Raw genomic sequence first — 17,794 nt, forward strand, 5'->3', positions numbered from 1 at the left:
TGAGCCACCGCACCTGGCCTCAATACCTATTTCTTAACCACTGGGCTATATTAGGAAATTCTGATGCCATCTCCAAATATCACAGAGGGCATATGAACTTTTGCATAAAATGTGCATGATTGTTTGGCGGTTACATACAACTTATTACTGTCTATGTGACTGAATGGTCTATTTTCAGGCAAATTTCCATCTAAAACAGTATCACTCCTTCCCAACACAGTTGGTTGCTTCTTAATCTTTCTTTTTGCTATTCATTTTCACCCATCCACTATTTCTGGTGGACTCCTGGGAGCAAAACTGTATGGGAAAATGGGAGACTCAGATAGCAAAGAAGTAGGAGGTGAATGCCAGAAATCAGCAGGGCTGGCTCTCTGTATAGGAGTTGGCTGAATGTGGCATCTGATCTGGGATGGAAGAGGAGGGAAATATCACACATTTTGTTTGTCTCAAAATATCCTATCAACCTCAGTCCTGTAATTAGTGAGTTATTCCCACCAGGTAATTCATTTCACCAGAGGAAAGGCATTTTCTCCAGAAGACCGCATTGAAATGAAGCAGGCCTAATGGGGAGGCCAGGTGGAATAGCAGCTGAGCCTGTAGTCTGTGGGGCTGTATTCCCTGTGTTTGACACCCTGCCCTGCCACTTTCCAGATGAGCCGCCTTGGACAGTTTACTGAAATTTCTCTGCCTCAGAGTCTTCATCTAAAAACTGGATATAGCCAGGCATGGTGGCTCACGCCTGTAATCCCAGCACTTGGGGAGGCCGAGACAGGCGGATCACGAGGTCAAGAGATCAAGACCATCCTGGCCAACATGGTGAAACCCTGTTTCTACTAAAAAAAAAAAAAAAAAAAAAAAAATTAGCTGGGCGTGGTGTCATGCGCCTGTAGTCCCAGCTACTTGGGAGGCTGAGGCAGTAGGATCACTTGAACCCGGGAGGCAGAGGTCGCAGTAAGGCAAGATCGCGCCATTGCACTCCAGCCTGGCGAGAGAGTGAGACACCATCTCAAAAAATAAATAAATAAATAAATAAATAAATAAATAAATAAATTGGATATAAAACTAGTTTTACATGATAGGATTTTCAGGATGATTAAACAAGATGAGGAATACAAAGTTCCTGAAGAGTCAGCGCTCTAATCTTACGGTGCAATAGCATGAATGCCCAATTCAGTGGTCCTTAACCACTGAATCACCAGGAGAGTTCATTAAAATACAAGGACCCAGGCTTATTTTCCCAAGAGGGGGAAGGGTTACAAACAAGCAACATTTGTCCCTTGCCTTGGCTGGCATTGGTGTACCAGAATATTAAGTCCTTAGCCATGTGGTGCCAAAAATACCAAGAGGCCAAGTGATGTCGTGGGAAAGGCACGGGCTTCAGTGTCAGACAGGTCTGTGATGAAACTCGGCCCAGTCCCTTGCTGGTTATATGACTTTGGGGAAGGCTCTTCATCTCTCTGAGCCTCAGTTTCCCTATTTGTGCGATGGAAATCATTATAGCTGTCTTTTTGCTTGTGGCAAGGATTAATTTAGGGCCAGCAGTGCCCAGTGGTCAGCCAGTGTGATCAGGATGGAGCCCTCACTTCGTTTGACACCAAGGTCTCTCACAACATGGGAAATAGAGCTTCTGGGAGCATCCTTGGGAGCAACTGGGCTGTCCAGCTGGCACTGAATGGAACTGAATTTTCTACAGGAGGAACAGCTGCCAGGTCATTGGTAAGCTGGTCACTGAGGATTGATGCCAGCTCAGAGATATCAGTAGTGGAGAAGCTGGTTGGAACAGAGACAGGCCATAGGGAGGGGTCCATTGGCTTCTTGTTTACTACAGAATAAACTACTTCTATTTCTGGGAGTTAGAACCCTTCATATTAACCTAAGGAGTATTCCCTTCATGCCAGTAGAATAAAAATCTCCCGCGTAGGCTGCACCCTTTTGAAGAGGTGGATGAGTCCTATGAGTGGTGGGCCTTGTGGTGGTGGTGGTGCTGGTGGTCCCTCCCACCCCATCAGGAGGAAGAATCACTTTGGAATCTCCCTCCATTCAATCTTTGATTTACAGTCTTGTAATGGAACAATTTAATTCTCAGCATTAAATGCACAGATTCACACACATTATACAAAACCAATAATTCACAGGCAAGCCAGAAGAGATCTGAGACTTAGTCTACAGAGATGACAGACACAGTGATTCTCTCCTCCCTGTTTCCCATATTCCACCCCCAAATACCCTGCAGTAGTCCCCCATCTGTCCAGGTGAGGAGGAAGCCCTCAAAGAGGAAATCTCCCCTGCTGCTTCTAGCTCAGGATATGGTCAAACTACAAGATCTTTTTGGCCATAAGACATTCTAACAGCGGATCCTGGGAATGGGCACAGAGGAGGGAGGCTTGGAAATCAAGTTCAGCTTTCTTTGCAGTTGTTTCCTTGTTATTTACATTATGAGTTTCCTTGTTTCTGAGCTGTTGTTGACATTTTGCCTTTATTCTGGCCATTGCTGCCTCCTACCCTGTCTCTGGCAGCACACGCCTCACCTCTGTCTCTCAGGTGTGCTAGAATGTAGTTCCTGGCCTGACTTATTCCTCTTTATATCCCCAGTACTTAGCACAGTTCCTGGCATCTCCTCCATGATTGTTGACTGTGTGGAGTGGCTTATGATTGCACTGGCAGTGAGACTCACTTAAAGAAGAGTGGCTTGTTATGGTTTCTCTAAAAGGTGGCTCTGTCCATATCTGGCTTGACTGAACAGAGGGCAAATGGGATGGTGGGAGGAGAGGAATCAACAGTTTCCCAGTTTTTCCCCCAGGCAATAGGAAACACCTGGGATTTGGAACCTGAAACCTGCATTCAGGAGACCAAACTTCTACTAACTGGACGAACTTTGGGCCATCTACTCAAGCCCACTGGACTTCAGTTTATTTATTTGTTTCCTGGAAAATATAGTAAGATTTTTCCCTTCCTGCCTTATAATCAAAGAAGCTGTGACAATTTAAGAAATAAGGTTTTGGAAAATGCTCTGTAAAGAAATATGTGAATGACAGCTATTATTTTTCATAAAGTGATTTCTTTGGTGAGTTCATAGTATTGTAGCTCAAATGTATTAGGCACCTACTATGTCCTAGGCACAGTGTGAGGTGTTTCAAGAAGTACATAATCAAGATGTAAAAGGAGTGGTGTGAAGACAGCTCAAAGAAGGGAGCCATTCATAGACAGCACCCACCCCAGGGGTGTCATAGGTGCTTCTGTTGCAAAAACAGCCCAAAGTCTTTCATCTTTTTAAGTCTGAAGTAACATGGAAGGCATCCTCATTTGGCTTCAGGACACCCCCAGGCCAGTCTGTGAACGGCTCCCTTCTTTGGGCTGTCCTCATTTGCACCCAATGGTACTGGCCACCAACTCTGGGAGACAATTAACTAAATACGATCTCTGTCGAAGCAACATATGGATCATGGAGACTGTGTGATTTCAATTATCAGTGTCTATTCTATTAATAATAGGTGTTGTAGGAGGAAAAAACTAATAGTGTCAGCTAAAACTTGCTTTTACAAATAGGCCAGGCACTATTCCAAGTGATTTATATATATATATTCACTTATTTAATCTTTACAAGAATCCCACCAGGTAGGATCTGGTGTTATCCTCACTTTACAGATGGGGGCACTGGGACACAGAATGTTTAAGTAACTTCGCTCTGTCTCCCAGGATGGAGTGCAGTGGGGCGATCTCGGCTCACTGCAACCTCCACCTCCTCGGTTCAGGTGATCCACCCGCCTCACCTCCCTAGTAGCTGAGACTACAGGTGTGTGCTATCACGCCCAGATAATTTTTTTTTTTGTATTTTGTATTTTTAGTAGAGATGGGGTTTCACCATGTTGGCCAGGCTGGTCTTGAACTCCTGACCTCAGCTGATCCGCCTGCCTTGGCCTCTCAAAGTGCTGGGATTACAGGCATGAGCCACAGTGTCTGGCCTATACTTCTTATTTAAGAAAAACTTGGCCGGGCACAGTGGCCCACACCTGTAATCCCAGCACTTTGGCAGGTGGATCATGAGGTCAAGAGTTCAACACCAGGTTGGCCAACATGGTGAAACCCCATCTCTACTAAAAATACAAAAATTAGCCGGGCGTGGTGGCGTGCACCTGTATTCCCAGCTGCTCAGGAGGCTGAGGCGGAAGAATCACTTGAACCCAGGAGGCGAAGGTTGCAGTGAGCCAAGATCATGCCACTGCACATACTCTAGCCTGGGCGACAGAGTGAGACTCTTATCAGAAAAAAAAGAGCAACTTTAAAAAAAAAAAAAAAAAAAAGATAAAATCATGACTCTCCTACAGATATAAAATGAGCACATTGCTATGGTTTGAATATGTCCCCTAAAAAGCGTATGCTGGAAACTGGATTCCCAATGCAACAGTGTTGGGAGGTGCAGCCTGATGGCAGGCGTTTAGGTCATGAGGGCTCCACCGTCAGGAATGGATTAATGCTGACTGTGAAAAGACTCGCTGCTGCCAGTCTGAGCGCTCACTCTCTTCATGTGATGTCTTCTACTGTGTTATGATGCAGCAAGGAGGCCCTCACCAGATGCAGCCCCTGAACCTTGGGCTTTCCAGCTTTTAGAACTGTGAGCCAAATACATTTCTGTTCATTACAAATTACTCAGCCTGTGGTATTCTGTTATAGCAGCATAAAATGGACTAAGACACACAGGTTAGGGCTTCTCTTTTCTTTTATTTTTTCTTTTTTTTTTTGAGACTGAGTATTGCTCTGTCGCCCAGGCTGGAATGCAGTGGTGCGATCTCGGCTCACTGCAACCTCTGATTCCTGGGTTCGAGTGATTATTCCGCCTCAGCCTCCCAAGTAGCTGGGACTACAGGCACATGCCACCATGCCCAGCTAATTTTTGTATTTTTAGTAGAGATGGAGTTTCATCATGTTGGCCAGGCTGATCTCAAACTCCTGACCTCGTGATCTGCCCACCTCAGCCTCCCAAAGTGCTGGGATTACAGGTGTGAGCCACCGCACCCAGCCACATGTTAGGGATTTTTAAAACTCAGAACTGGATTGAATTTGGGCTTTGCTGCTTACTAGCTGTATTAAGATAAATGCATTTTTTAACCTATAAAATGGAGATACATACCACACGGACAGCAGTGAAGATTAAATGAACCAACCTATGGCTATGAGGAAGATTTCTGATGCAGGTAACAGAGCCCCCAACTTAGTATGATATAACACAATAAGAAATTATTATATGATATGCTAGGAAGTCCAGAGATATCTCAGGCTCCAGGGGAGAATACTCAGTTCCACCCTCCTGTAGGTGTTACATTCATCCTTAGGTTGATAACAAGATAACTGTAGGAATTTCAGGAATTTCATCTAGAAAAAAAAAAAACAGAGAGAAAGGTCATCTCTTTCTGTGTCTCTTTCACAGAACCTTTCTTTTCCAGAACTTTCCTTCATGCTTCATTGGGCAGTGTTCTGTTATTTGACCTTTCCTCAACAAGTCCTTGGCAAGGGAGATGGAAATATCATGACTGGCTTAGACTAATCAATACTTACTTTTGGAATTGGAATGGGGTCACCTTTCTCTGGGTTTCAAAAGGAAATAATAGATGCACAAAATTCGGGTTCTGTTAGCTAAAAAGGAAGAATGGAGAAGTAGAAGTTGAGTAGGCCACCCATAGGTTCCACTATCATCTGCGAATGCCCAGTATAAAGATTAATACCCAGCAGGTATATGTCCAAGAGATGTTAGTCATCACTTTTCTCAGTGACACCTGAATGTGATGTAAAAGACTGATTTGAAGGCACATCTTCATGCAGTTCTTCACTCAGAAATCAAGTCATCTGACAGGTGCCGATGAAAATTTTTTCAGAAACTTCAGATGGACAGCTTCCAGAAGTAGATGCTGGCTCTTCACAACTTGCCGCACATTGCACAGCACATTACGTTGCCAAGCAGGTATCTTGGGATTGGTGGGTTGCTCCTTCTGCTAGAGGCCCCAAGCATCTGGTGTTTCTCTCTTCTGTGTTGGCGGATCCTCTGAACTTTGATACAGTCTTCATTCCACAATTGGCAAAGAAAATCTCCTCTGGGATACAGCCCACACACGCCTCACGCCTGGGGAGGCATGACTCCCGGCCCTGTCCTTTCGCTTCAAATGAAATATAATAAATATGAAAGGAAAACAAAAGACAGGCAGACAAAAAGCAGACTCAGAAAGACAGAATGAGAAAACACATATATGCTCACAAAAGCAAGGGAGAACAAAAGGAGGCAAAGGGCAGACATCTCTCTGTCCACTGGAGCTCTGAGGAATCAGAATTTCTAAAGCTATTTTTTTTTTCTTTTTGAGACAGAGTCTCGCTCTTGTCCCCCATGCTGGAGTTCAATAGCATGATCTCGGCTCACTGCAACCTCCGTCTCCAGGGTTCAAACCATTCTCCTGCCTCAGCCTCCCAAGTAGCTGGGATTACAGGCGCCCGCCACCACGCCTGGCTAATTTTTTTGTATTTTTAGTAGAGAGGGGTTTCACCATGTTGGCCACGCTGGTCTCGAATTCCTGACCTCAGGTGATCCGCCCACCTCGGCTTCCCAAAGTGCTGGGATTATAGGCTTGAGCCACGATGCCTGGCCTCTAAAGCTATTTTTTAAAATGTAAAGATTTATGACTTATCCTCTCCTTCCTGATAGCCCTCTTTTCAGCAGCTGCTTTATTCGTCTTGAGGCAGGAGGATGAACAAAGGATCTTTCCTCCTCAAGAAACACCCCCTCCTTCCTCAGTTCCACACCCCTGCCCTAGGAATCCATGACTCCAGGAAATATTTTCAGATAAAACAATTCCAGTTACTGGAAAATTGCAAGGCTTTCCTCTGTGGGTTTACAACAGCCTGGCCTCTGACCCTGGCCTCTGACTTAGTAAAAGAGATTTACTAAGTGATAGTAACACCTTTTATGTACTCAACGTGAGGCAAGTCACTTTATCCGTCTCAATCCAGGCTCCTCAGGCTCATAATGGTGAAGGTTGGAATGGATTCGTGGTTTTGAGTGTATGTACGTTTGTATGTATGTACATGCATATTAAACTATGCACATTGTATATAGTTTATGTATATGACCCTCCTTCACAGGGGCTCTGTCCCCTTGGCAATGACTTAGCTCCTTCCCTGCCGCACAGGGGCACCTGACTCAGTACAGTCTCTTCTTCCTACAAGGCATCTAGCTTAAAGGACTTGCCTCTCCTCCTTTTACGTGGGAGCTATTACATGTTAAACAACAGAACATTATTTCAAATGCTGACATCTTATGTGGCACTTCAACATAAAAACAGGTCAAGGCAAGGGCTTTAACTGAAGGAAGGTGAGCATGGAAGGAGTGGAGGAAGAGCAGGAGGAATCTTTGAAATCCTTATCTTTGGCCACAGCAGCCTCTTGAAGTATGGCCCCAGGTGGGGCTTCCCAGGGCAATTTGATAACCATTGACCTAGCTGCTCTCTAAGGCATTGTAGATCTAAAACACAAAGTCTTGCTCTGCCTTTATCAAAAAGAAAGTCTGATTCCTCCCTTGTGGATTCACACAGTAACACAACATACCTTGAAGTGGAGAAGGATGACAAGAACCAGGAGGGCCAAAATTCCCTTCCTAACCCCGTTTCTATCTTCTTTGGAATTCCGAAAAAAAATAAATAAATAAATAAGAAAAAAAGAGAGTGAATGGTACGGGGAATAATACAACTCATACCACCTGTAAGGTTAGCCAAGACAAAGTACAAGAGAGAGACCCGAGGTTAGGCGAGGAAGTTTATTAACCTGCCGGCTGCCCGCTTAACAGTCAGAAAGGAGGCAGCCCCAAACTTACAGAATGAGGGGTTTCTATTGGGGAGGGGAGTTTGACGGAGTTCTTTGGTGTGGCCACATCCCCGGGTTGTTTGCTGGTTAATTTTGCCACATATCACCTTGTGACGTTTATTACAGGAGGGTGTAGTTAGTTTGTTTATGCTTCCCAGGACGCGGCAAAAAGTGAAGTCTGCGGGCTTCACCAAGGCACCTAGATAAGGGCTTAGAAATGTAAAGCGGCTTGTGGGAAGGAGAAGAGTTGCAGAGCATTACAGGGAGGGGTGGGCAGCTTGGTGAGGTTTGAGGAGGAGTGTCGGCAGTACCAAGAAACTTTTGGGGGCAGTTTTTTTCTAACACCACCCATAATCATAAAATGACAATTTGACATATTTGTCTCAGATAACTTTTTTATTTACTTTTATTATTATTTTTTGAGACAGGGTGTTGCTTTGTTGCCCAGGCTTGAGTGCCATGGCGTGATCTCGGCTCACTGCAACCTCTGCCTCCTGGGTACAAGTGATTCTCCTGCCTCAGCCTCCTGAGCAGCTGGGATTACAGGCCCACACCACTACACCTGGCTAAGTTTTGTTTGTTTGTTTGTTTGTTTGTTTGAGACGGAGTTTTGCTCTTGTTGTCCAGTGTGGAGTACAATGGCACGATCTCGGCTCACCACAACCTCCACCTCCCGGGTTCAAGCGATTCTCCTGCCTCGGCCTCCCGAGTGGCTGGGATTACAGGTATGCACTGCCACACCCGGCTGATTTTGTATTTTTAGCAGAGGCGGGGTTTCACGACGTTGGTCAGGCTGGTCTCGAACTCCCAACCTCAGGTGATCCACCTGCCTCGACCTCCCAAAGTGTTGGGATTACAGGTGTGAGCTACTGCACCCAGCCGATGAGTTTTTTTAAAGTAAAGAAAACCTGGCAGATGAAGTTCTCTTAGTTCATCACTCTAATCCTATTTTCCTCCTTCTCTCTTCAGTTAAACGCTATCATGACTGACTAATGCCTGCCCCCAACTCCCCCGCCCAAAAGATGTTCACTTACCAACCCCTGGAACCTGTAAATATGTTGCCATGGCAAAAGAGATTTTTGCAGATGTAATTAAATTAAGGATTTTGAGATGGGGGAGATTATTCTGGGTTAGCCAGCCGGACCCAATATAATCACAAGGGCATTTATTGGAGGGAGGCAGGAAGTCAGAGGCAGAGAAGGAGATGTCATGGTGTTGCATGAGGTTGGTGATGATGAAGCAGAGGCTGGTAAGATGCATCCAAAAGCGAAGAAATGCAGGCAGCCTCCAGAATTTGGAAAAGGCAAGTATTCTCCTTTAGATCCTCCAGAAGGAACACAGCCCTGCTTACCAACTGTAGACTTCCATGTTGTTTCGCACTATTACATTTGTGCTGATTTGTTACAGCAGCAATAGGAAACTAATACAGTGAGTTGGGTGAGTTTCCATTTGCTCCATGCATGTTTTTTTTTTTTTTTTTTTTGGAGACGGAGTCTCGCTCTGTTGCCTAGGCTGGAGAGCGTTGGCACTGCAAGCCCCCCTTCCTGTGTTCATGCCATTCTCCTGCCTTAGCCTCCTGAGTAGCTGAGACTACAGGCGACTGCCACCACGCCCGGCTAATTTTGTTTTTGTATTTTTAGTAGAGACGGGGTTTCACCATGTTAGCCAGGATAGTCTCGATCTCCTGACCTCGTGATCCACCTACCTCGGCCCCCCAAAATGCTGGGATTACAGATGTGAGCCACCATGCCTGGCCTCCATGTTTTTTACTTGGACTAGTTGGATAGACACAGAAATACAGAAGATAATTTTGTTTTATGTATTTTCTACAGTTACCTGATGTTTTTGAGAATATCCATTTGACATGTAAATATCTAATTCATCCAATTTAATTGCAATATAGTATTTTGTCATATGACTATACCACAGTTTGTTTATGTAAGTCTCTAAAATGGGCTGGGCATGGTAGCTCATGTCTGTAATCCCAGCACTTTGGGAGGCCGAGGCAGGCGGATCATGAGGTCAGGAGATCAAGACCATCCTGGCTAATACGGTGAAACCCTCTCTCTACTAAAAAATACAAAAAATTAGCCAGGCGTGGTGGTGGATGCCTGTAGTCCCAGCTACTCGGGAGGCTGAGGTAGGAGAATGGCGTGAACCCAGGAGGCAGAGTTTGCAGTGAGCCAAGATCACGCCACTGCACTCCAGCCTGGGTGACAGAGCGAGACTCCATCTGAAAAAAAAAAAAAAAAAGCTGTCTTAGTCAGCTTGGGCTGCTATAACGAAAAATCATAAACTGGGTGGCTTAAACAACAATGTATTTCTCACAGTTCTGGAAGCTAGGAAGTGCATGATCAGGCACCAGCAGATTTGATGTCTGGTGAGGGATTTCTGGTTCATAGATGGTGCCTTCTAGCTGTGTCCTCACTTGGTAGAAGGGAGGAATGAACTCCCTTGGGCATATTTTACGGAGACACTAATCCCATTCATGAGGGCTCTACCCTCAGGACCTTATCTAATCCTAATTACCTCCCAAATATCATCTCCCACTATCGTCACATTAGGGGGTAGGATTTCAATACATGAATTTTGGGAAGCCTAGAGCATTCAGTTTATAACAATAACAAATGTTTATTCTACTTGATTCTGTGGCTAGTTGGGTGACTCTTCTGGTCTGAACTGGTTTGGTTGGGGCTGGATGGTCTAGAACGGCCTCGCTCATATGTCTGGCCTCAGTGGAATCCCAGGCCTGTGGGTATGGCTGGAGCTTCTTTCTGTGTAGTGCCTCTCGTCTTCAAGTAGTACTGCCAGGAACAGCTTGTTGACATGGTGCCACAAGGGTTCCCACAAGCAAGAGCCTCTGTTTGCATGACATTTGCTATCATCACATTGGCCAAAGAAGGTTATATAGCCAAGCCCAGATTCAGCAGGTAGAAAAACAGACTCTACTGCTTTTTGAGAAGAGGGGCAAAATCACATTGCAAAGGAGCGTGCATGCAGAGACAAGATAAATTGGAGGGTATTACCGTAACAACCTAATGTAGCTGATAATAAGAATCCAGCTTCCAGCGTGCTTAGAAATCTCAACATTCATCTCAATTCAAAAAGTATGCTCATTTTCAACTATGGTCTCTGCATGCCAGTAAAACTTAACTTATTTTGGCATGCCAGGCTACTTCCCCCAGGAGCCTTTCCCATGCTGTTTGCTCTGCCTGGAATGCTGCTCCCCTCTCCGTGCCAGGCTAATTATTATATTTCCTTTAAGTCCCTTCCTAAAGTCACTTCCTTAGGGAGCCTTTCCTGACTCTTCAGACCAGGCCAGGTCTCCTGTTCTACACACTCAGGGCACTACAGATGCTGTGTTTACAGCACGTACCACAACTGTCATGAATTACTTTGTTGTACAATTATTTGTTTAATATCAGTCTCTCTCTCTTTCTCTCAACCTCAACCAAAGGAGCTCCAGGGCAGAGACTGGGTCTTTCTTGTTCACTGCTGAATTCCCAGCATCTAGTACAATGTCTAGCATGGAGTAAGCGCTCAGAATTGGAGGAATAAATGGATGAGCCTATGAATGAATGGCCTGCAATGTGCTCAGCATGGAATAGGCCTGCTTAAAAACCTGTTGGAGTAGCAGATATGGAAAACTGCAACCTGGTGGGGAGTGAAGACTGGGTCGTACAAAATGATTGAGAACAACTCAGAACCAAATAGAGGGTGAAATACCAGATGCTGGGCTGCAAATGCCATGGCGACTGGGAAGAAGGGATTAGGATAAATCAGGTGGTCACAGAAGGTCATAGCGGGTAGCACTTGAGTGAGGTCCAGAGGAGGAGCGGGATTTAGAGGCAAGGATTTAGAGGAGGAGCAGGATTTAGAGGCAGTTTGTAGGGAGGCTAATATATTAAGGTCATGAGTTTGCTCATCTGTAGTTCCTATTCTACTCAAATCCTCATAAGCTCTTTATCATAAGAGAAAGTAGGCAGGAGAGTAAGGGGAGATGGTTCAGTGGAGCCAGTCCTACTGTTACTGAAACAGCTCCAAAAGGTTATGTTTCAGAGGAAACTGCAAAGTTGTGTCATCCACACAAGCAAAAAACGGCTCATTTAGAGACCAGAGAGATTCCTCTGAGCCACTGAAACAGAACAACAGTAAACATCTGCTTCTACTCTTCTGGAAACATTGTGGTCTGGATGCTCTGTCTGTCACTCCTCTGCTCTTTTGCTTTTAACTATTATGAAAACATCCAAACCTACATGAAGAAAAGAGTTTAAGAAAGTCCATCACCAACTTCAAAAAACATCAATGCTTCATCACATTTGTTTCATGTCTCTCCGTCTCAACCCTAAGTTTTTTTCTCCTAAAGCATTTTAGAGCAAATCCTAGACACCATGTTATAGCACTCCTAAGTACTTCAATACAGACATCTAAAGGAAATAAGGGCATATCTTATGTAACCACAACACCTTTTCATACCCAACAAAATAGAGCATAATTTGTCAACATTCTTTAACACCTAGTTCATATTCAAAATTTCTTGATTGTCTAAAAAAATGTCTTTTTGCAGTTGATTTCTTTGACTCAGAATCTAAACAAGATCCTCACATTAATATCTTTTAAATCTCTTTTAATCTAGACTGTGGATGTTCTCTTTCAGCTGGGGCTTCCTTTACCAACAGCCTGCCTCAGCCCTCACAGTCCTTATCTCGCTCCTGGATTGGCAGGGAGCTGAAAGATCAGAAGCAGGAGGAATGAAGTCAACATGGGGAGAGCACGGGAGGGATGGAGTGAGTATCAGATGCCTAAGATGTTATGAAAAAAAATCCTAATCAGCTTCAGAAGAAACAGATTAGAATAAGAGACTCTTAAGAACTGGAGTTGACCTGCATGCTCTCCTAACACCTAAGAATGTCAAGAATTTACAGAGATTATAAGAGGCCGATTCCTGTGGGCAAGAGAGGAAAGGCAAGAGAAAGGAAATCAGGATGAATCTAATGGACAACACACAAGCATAGGCAGGACCTAATTTACAGGGCCCAGTACAAGATAAAAATCTCAGAGCCCTCGTTCAAAAATTATTGGGAATTTCAAGATGGCAATAGCAGTGCATCAAACCAAGCAGAAGGCCTTTCAAAGCACAGAGACCTGTGTGACTCCACAGGTTACATGCCTGCCTTTGTGAAACTGGCCCTGTGCAATGGGTGGCCGAGTCTAGGAGTCCCCAGGGAGTTGTCCTACAAGGTCATGCTCTACCAATGCATGTCTTGTTTGCATTTCAGAGACAAGCAAAGGCAGTGGGAATTGTTTCCATATCTCGGAGTCACCGCCAGCATCTCAGACTTGTCAGGATGTCTAGGGATGGTGAATGGCTTTTAGAAGGTCGTAGAGATCCACGCTGCAAAATTCAATTCTAAACCATGGATAGCGGTGGGTTTGGACCCTCTGGCCTTTATGCTTGTCTCTGTGAGTATAGGCTCTAGAGCCAGAATGCCTGGGGTCATAGTCAGGCTCCATCACTGTGTAACCTTGGCCAGTTACTTGTCCTCTCTGTGCCTGTTGTCTCATCTATTAAACGGGGTTAATAAAGACACCTACCTCAGGCTGGGCGCGGTGGCTCACGCCTGTAATCCCAGCACTTTGGGAGGCCGAGGTGGGTGGATCACGAGGTCAGGATATCAAGACCATCCTGGCTAACACGGTGAAACCCCGTCTCTACTAAAACTACAAAAAATTAGCCGGGCACCGTGGTGGGCACCTGTAGTCCCAGCTACTCGGGAGGCTGAGGCAGGAGAATGGCGGGAACCCGGGAGGCGGAGCTTGCAGGGAGTAGAGATCGCACCACTGCACTCCAGCCAGGGCAACAGAGAGAAAATTTGTCTCAGAAAAAAAAATAAAATAAAATAAAATAAAATAAAAATACCTACCTCAAAGGATTGTTGAATATTAAATTGGTGTATTTTTGCTGCACATGGCAAGCACGATGCGTTTGTTAAAACAGGATAAATCCAGCGGCTCGAGCTGTACAGGTCCAGGCAGATATCTGGTAATGGTGAAACTTTCAGGATGAACAGACTCTGCTTTTCTAGGGGAGAGAGGCTGTGCCTACATCCTGATCCAGCTTCCCAAAAACATACATAATGGTCATTCACTCAGTAAGTGTTCATCAAGTGCCTACCATGTATCAGGCACTCACTGAGTGGAGAGTGAGCCAGGCGTGGTTCTGATCCTTAAGGTGCTGACCTCTAGCATAGGGAGGGCTCCACCTGCAAAGTCAGTTGTGCCTCCAGGTCTAGGAGCAGACCTGGTTCCAGGTAGGAGGAAGGAGATACTCTCAGCCTGTAGCCCATTAACAAGGTAGTTCTGCAGCTCGTAAGCATGGTTTGACTTCAGTATCCTGAGTCCTTGTTCCCAGTCTGCTTTATGATATTCTGCTCTGACCAAACACCTGCCTAATAATTCAGCATTTCCCATCTAAGATTCAGTATTTTATTTCCTGCCCCAAAACTCAGACACTCCCAGTCTGACTTCTAATCCCTGCTGTTGAAACCCCTGAGATGCTGTTACCTGCTTGGCTCCTCCCCTTCTTTGAAGGGGTTCTCAGGACCTTGAATTAAGTTTGGGCCACCATCAGCCGGGCGCGGTGGCTCAAGCCTGTAATCCCAGCACTTTGGGAGGCTGAGACGGGCGGATCACAAGGTCAGGAGATCGAGACCATCCTGGCTAACACGGTGAAACCCCGTCTCTACTAAAAAATACAAAAAGCTAGCCGGGCGAGGTGGCGGGCGCCTGTAGTCCCAGCTACTCGGGAGGCTGAGGCAGGAGAATGGCGTGAACCCGGGAGGCGGAGCTTGCAGTGAGCTGAGATCCGGCCACTGCACTCCAGCCCGGGTGACAGAGCGAGACTCCGTCTCAAAAAAAAAAAAAAAAAAAAAAAAAAAGTTTGGGCCACCATTGGTTAACAGTGATCATGTCGTTGTTAAGAAAGACAATGGGGAAGGTGGCTGGGGCACAACACCAGGACTTTTAATGGCCTTCTCAGGCTGGCCTGGGCCCGTGTGTGTCCATCTCTCCAGTAACTAGTCTCTGACCCTGTCCTCATGTCCTGAACACCTGGCCACTCCTTGACTGCACAGCTGCACAGATTAGATTCCCATCTCACCAACACTCAAGCCCAGGATCTGAAGGATTCCGGTAGGGGAGGCTGCAGGAGCCCTTAGGAATGTCAGTTTGACATTGAAACAAGTTTTTTTTTCCCTCAACTAACAAATTCTTGGCCCTCTGCTAAGGCCTTTGAGGGGGAGTTTGTGGCAGGATGGCCATGGGAGGATAATGCAGGGTCATGGAGATGGAAGGAGGGTCATGGAGATGGAAGGAGGGTCATGGATAAAGACACCAGCTGCTTTCCTTTGGTTGACATCAACCCTGAGGCCATTCTGAAACTGCTCTACTTGGCAGCCTGGAGACACTGCATAGAATACCACCATCCCAGGCCAGGCGTGGTGGCTCATGCCTGTAATCCCAGCACTTTGGGAGGCCAAGGCGGGCAGAGCACAAGGTCAAGAGTTCGAGACCAGCCTGACCAACATGGTGAAACCCTATCTCTACTAAAAATGCAAAAATTAGCCGGGTGTGGTAGCATGCACCTGTGATCCCAGCTACTCAGGAGGTTGAGGCAGGAGAATCACTTGAACCTGGGAGGTGGAGGTTGTAGTGAGCCGAGACCACGCCACTGCACTCCAGCCTGGGCGACAGAGCGAGATTCTGTCTCAAAAAAAAAAAAAGAAAAAGAAAAAAAAGAAAAATGAAAAAAAAAGATTACCATTATCCCAGCTGAAGGCCTCCAGGCAACTGGACTCTTCAGATAGCTGGTGATAACAAGTGGCAGGTGGAAGCCAAGGGAGAATTTTTCACACATCCTTCATCTTCCCCAATCTCATTTTAGAATTTCTGAAGTAGTGACAGCTGGGGGGAAAGAAGTTTCTCCAGGGTCACTTTGGAAGAAGCAATGTATATTAATTTTCTCCTTACAGCCACTGAACCATGGAAGGTTAAAGAGTGGCAGGTCCTGCTGATGAAGTATTAATACTACTGCAACAGGCTGGTCAACATGGTGAAACCCCGTCTCTACTAAAAATACAAAAATTAGCTGGGAGTGGTGGCGGGCACCTGTAATCCCAGCTACTCAGGAGGCTGAGGCAGGAGAATCGCTTGAAGCTGGGAGGTGGAGGGTGCAGTGAGACAAGATCATGCCATTGCACTCCAGCCTGGGTGACAGAGTGAGACTTCGTCTCAAAAATAAATAAATAAATAAATAAATAAATAAATAAATAAATAAATAAATAAATTGCTGCAACAGCGGAGAGCCAGACCCCACAAGGGTGATGGCAAGAAAATTGGCGAGGAATTCGATGTGTAAATCTTGGGTTGCCTCTGAATCCTTTGGCCCTGGGAAGGGAGAGCAGAGCCCAGCCTGAAAAGAGGCCGAACAAGAGGACAGACAATGGGGAAGGAGGCCAGGGCACAGTGCCAGGACTTTTTATCCTATTAGGCCACAGCATTCCTGCAACTTCTGAATATACAACCTAAATCTTTTTTGTTGTTGTTTGAGATGGAGTCTCACACTGTCACCTGGGCTGGAGTGCAATGTGTGTGTGTGTGTGTGTGTGTATGTGTATATATAGAGTATATTCTAGGATGCAGGCAGGGCACAGTGGCTCTTGCCTGTATTCCTAACACTTTGGGAGGCCAAGGCAGGAGGACCACTTAAGCCCAGGAGTTCGAGACCCACTTGGGTAACATAGCGACACCTGCCTCTACAAAAAAATTCTTAAAAATTAGCTGGGTGCAGTTGCAGTGCACCTGTAGTCTCAGATACTTGGGAGGCTAAGGTGGGAGGCTAAGGTGGGAGGATTGTGTTGAGTCCAGGAGCTTGAGGCTGTAGTGAACCGTGATGGTGCCACTGCACTCCAGCCTGGGTGACAGAACAAAACCCTGTCTCTAAAAAAATTTTTAAATTATCGAATTAAAAAAATTTTGTCCTGCTAAACTATAATATACTTTAGGGAAGTCACATTTTTTATTCTCTCCCACCCTTCCACTGGTCCTTGGCTGTTGTTTAGGAGATAATGTTGATTAATTTGTTGACTGACCCTTTAAGATATCAACATCAATTGTTTTAAAATCTTAGTTTATAGAAAAAATATTAGCCTAAAGACTGACTCCATTTGTCCCTCACACAGAAGCCAAGAGTTTCTATAAGATTTAGGTTGTATAGGCCAGGCGCCTATATATCTATATATACGTGTGTGTGTGTGTGTGTGTGTGTGTGTGTGTGTGTGTGTATCTCCAGGAAGAGAGAAATGTAATAATTTATAGGCAATATAGAATACATTGTTCTGTGGTAGCAGAACTCTTTCCTATGGAGTGTTGAGGATGACTTGGAAATAGCAGAATTTGGTCTTGCTGGTTGGGGGACTTAGATTATGAAGCACCTTACTAGGTGTCAGGCACTGGGCTAAGAACTGGAAACACAAAGATGAGCACTTCATGGGCTCTGTCCCCAAAGGAGTGCTCACAGACTAGTGTGGGTAGCAGATCTGTGAACAGAGAACAGAGCAAAGCCCTGAAAAGGGGAGTGATACCTGTGTGGCTGGGAAGGTAAGCAGCGTGTATGTGGAGAGAGAGAGAGACAGAGAGAGAAAGAAACTTCCAGAGGGGCTCCACCGAGGAGGTGGCATTTGGGTTACGTTTTCTCTGTGGGTTTAGAGGAAGAGCATTTTAGACATGTGGACAGTGAGTAGAAAGGCACAGGCAGATGCCACACGGGAAAGACAGGCAAGCATTCAGAGGAGTCCGTGTGACCGGGAGAAAGGCTGTACATACCATGTGGTAGCAGACAGTCTGGGAAAAGTGGGCAGGAGAAAGGTCATGAGGGCCCGGGTACCAAATAAAG

The 17,794-nt window shown here is 45.6% G+C and overlaps 1 long non-coding RNA gene across 1 annotated transcript; it reads right to left on the reverse strand.

Moving 5' to 3' along the window:
• Positions 1-2,058: 2,058 nt before the first annotated feature.
• LOC114680353 (uncharacterized) lies at positions 2,059-9,935 on the reverse strand. The gene is made up of 2 exons (XR_003732561.2): positions 7,588-9,935; positions 2,059-5,370 (listed from the first exon to the last, which is right to left on the reverse strand). It is a non-coding gene; the product is annotated as an uncharacterized LOC114680353 (long non-coding RNA).
• Positions 9,936-17,794: the final 7,859 nt, after the last annotated feature.

This window comes from Macaca mulatta, chromosome 1 (assembly GCF_049350105.2).
Source record: "Macaca mulatta isolate MMU2019108-1 chromosome 1, T2T-MMU8v2.0, whole genome shotgun sequence".
NCBI classification, from domain to species: domain Eukaryota; kingdom Metazoa; phylum Chordata; class Mammalia; order Primates; family Cercopithecidae; genus Macaca; species Macaca mulatta.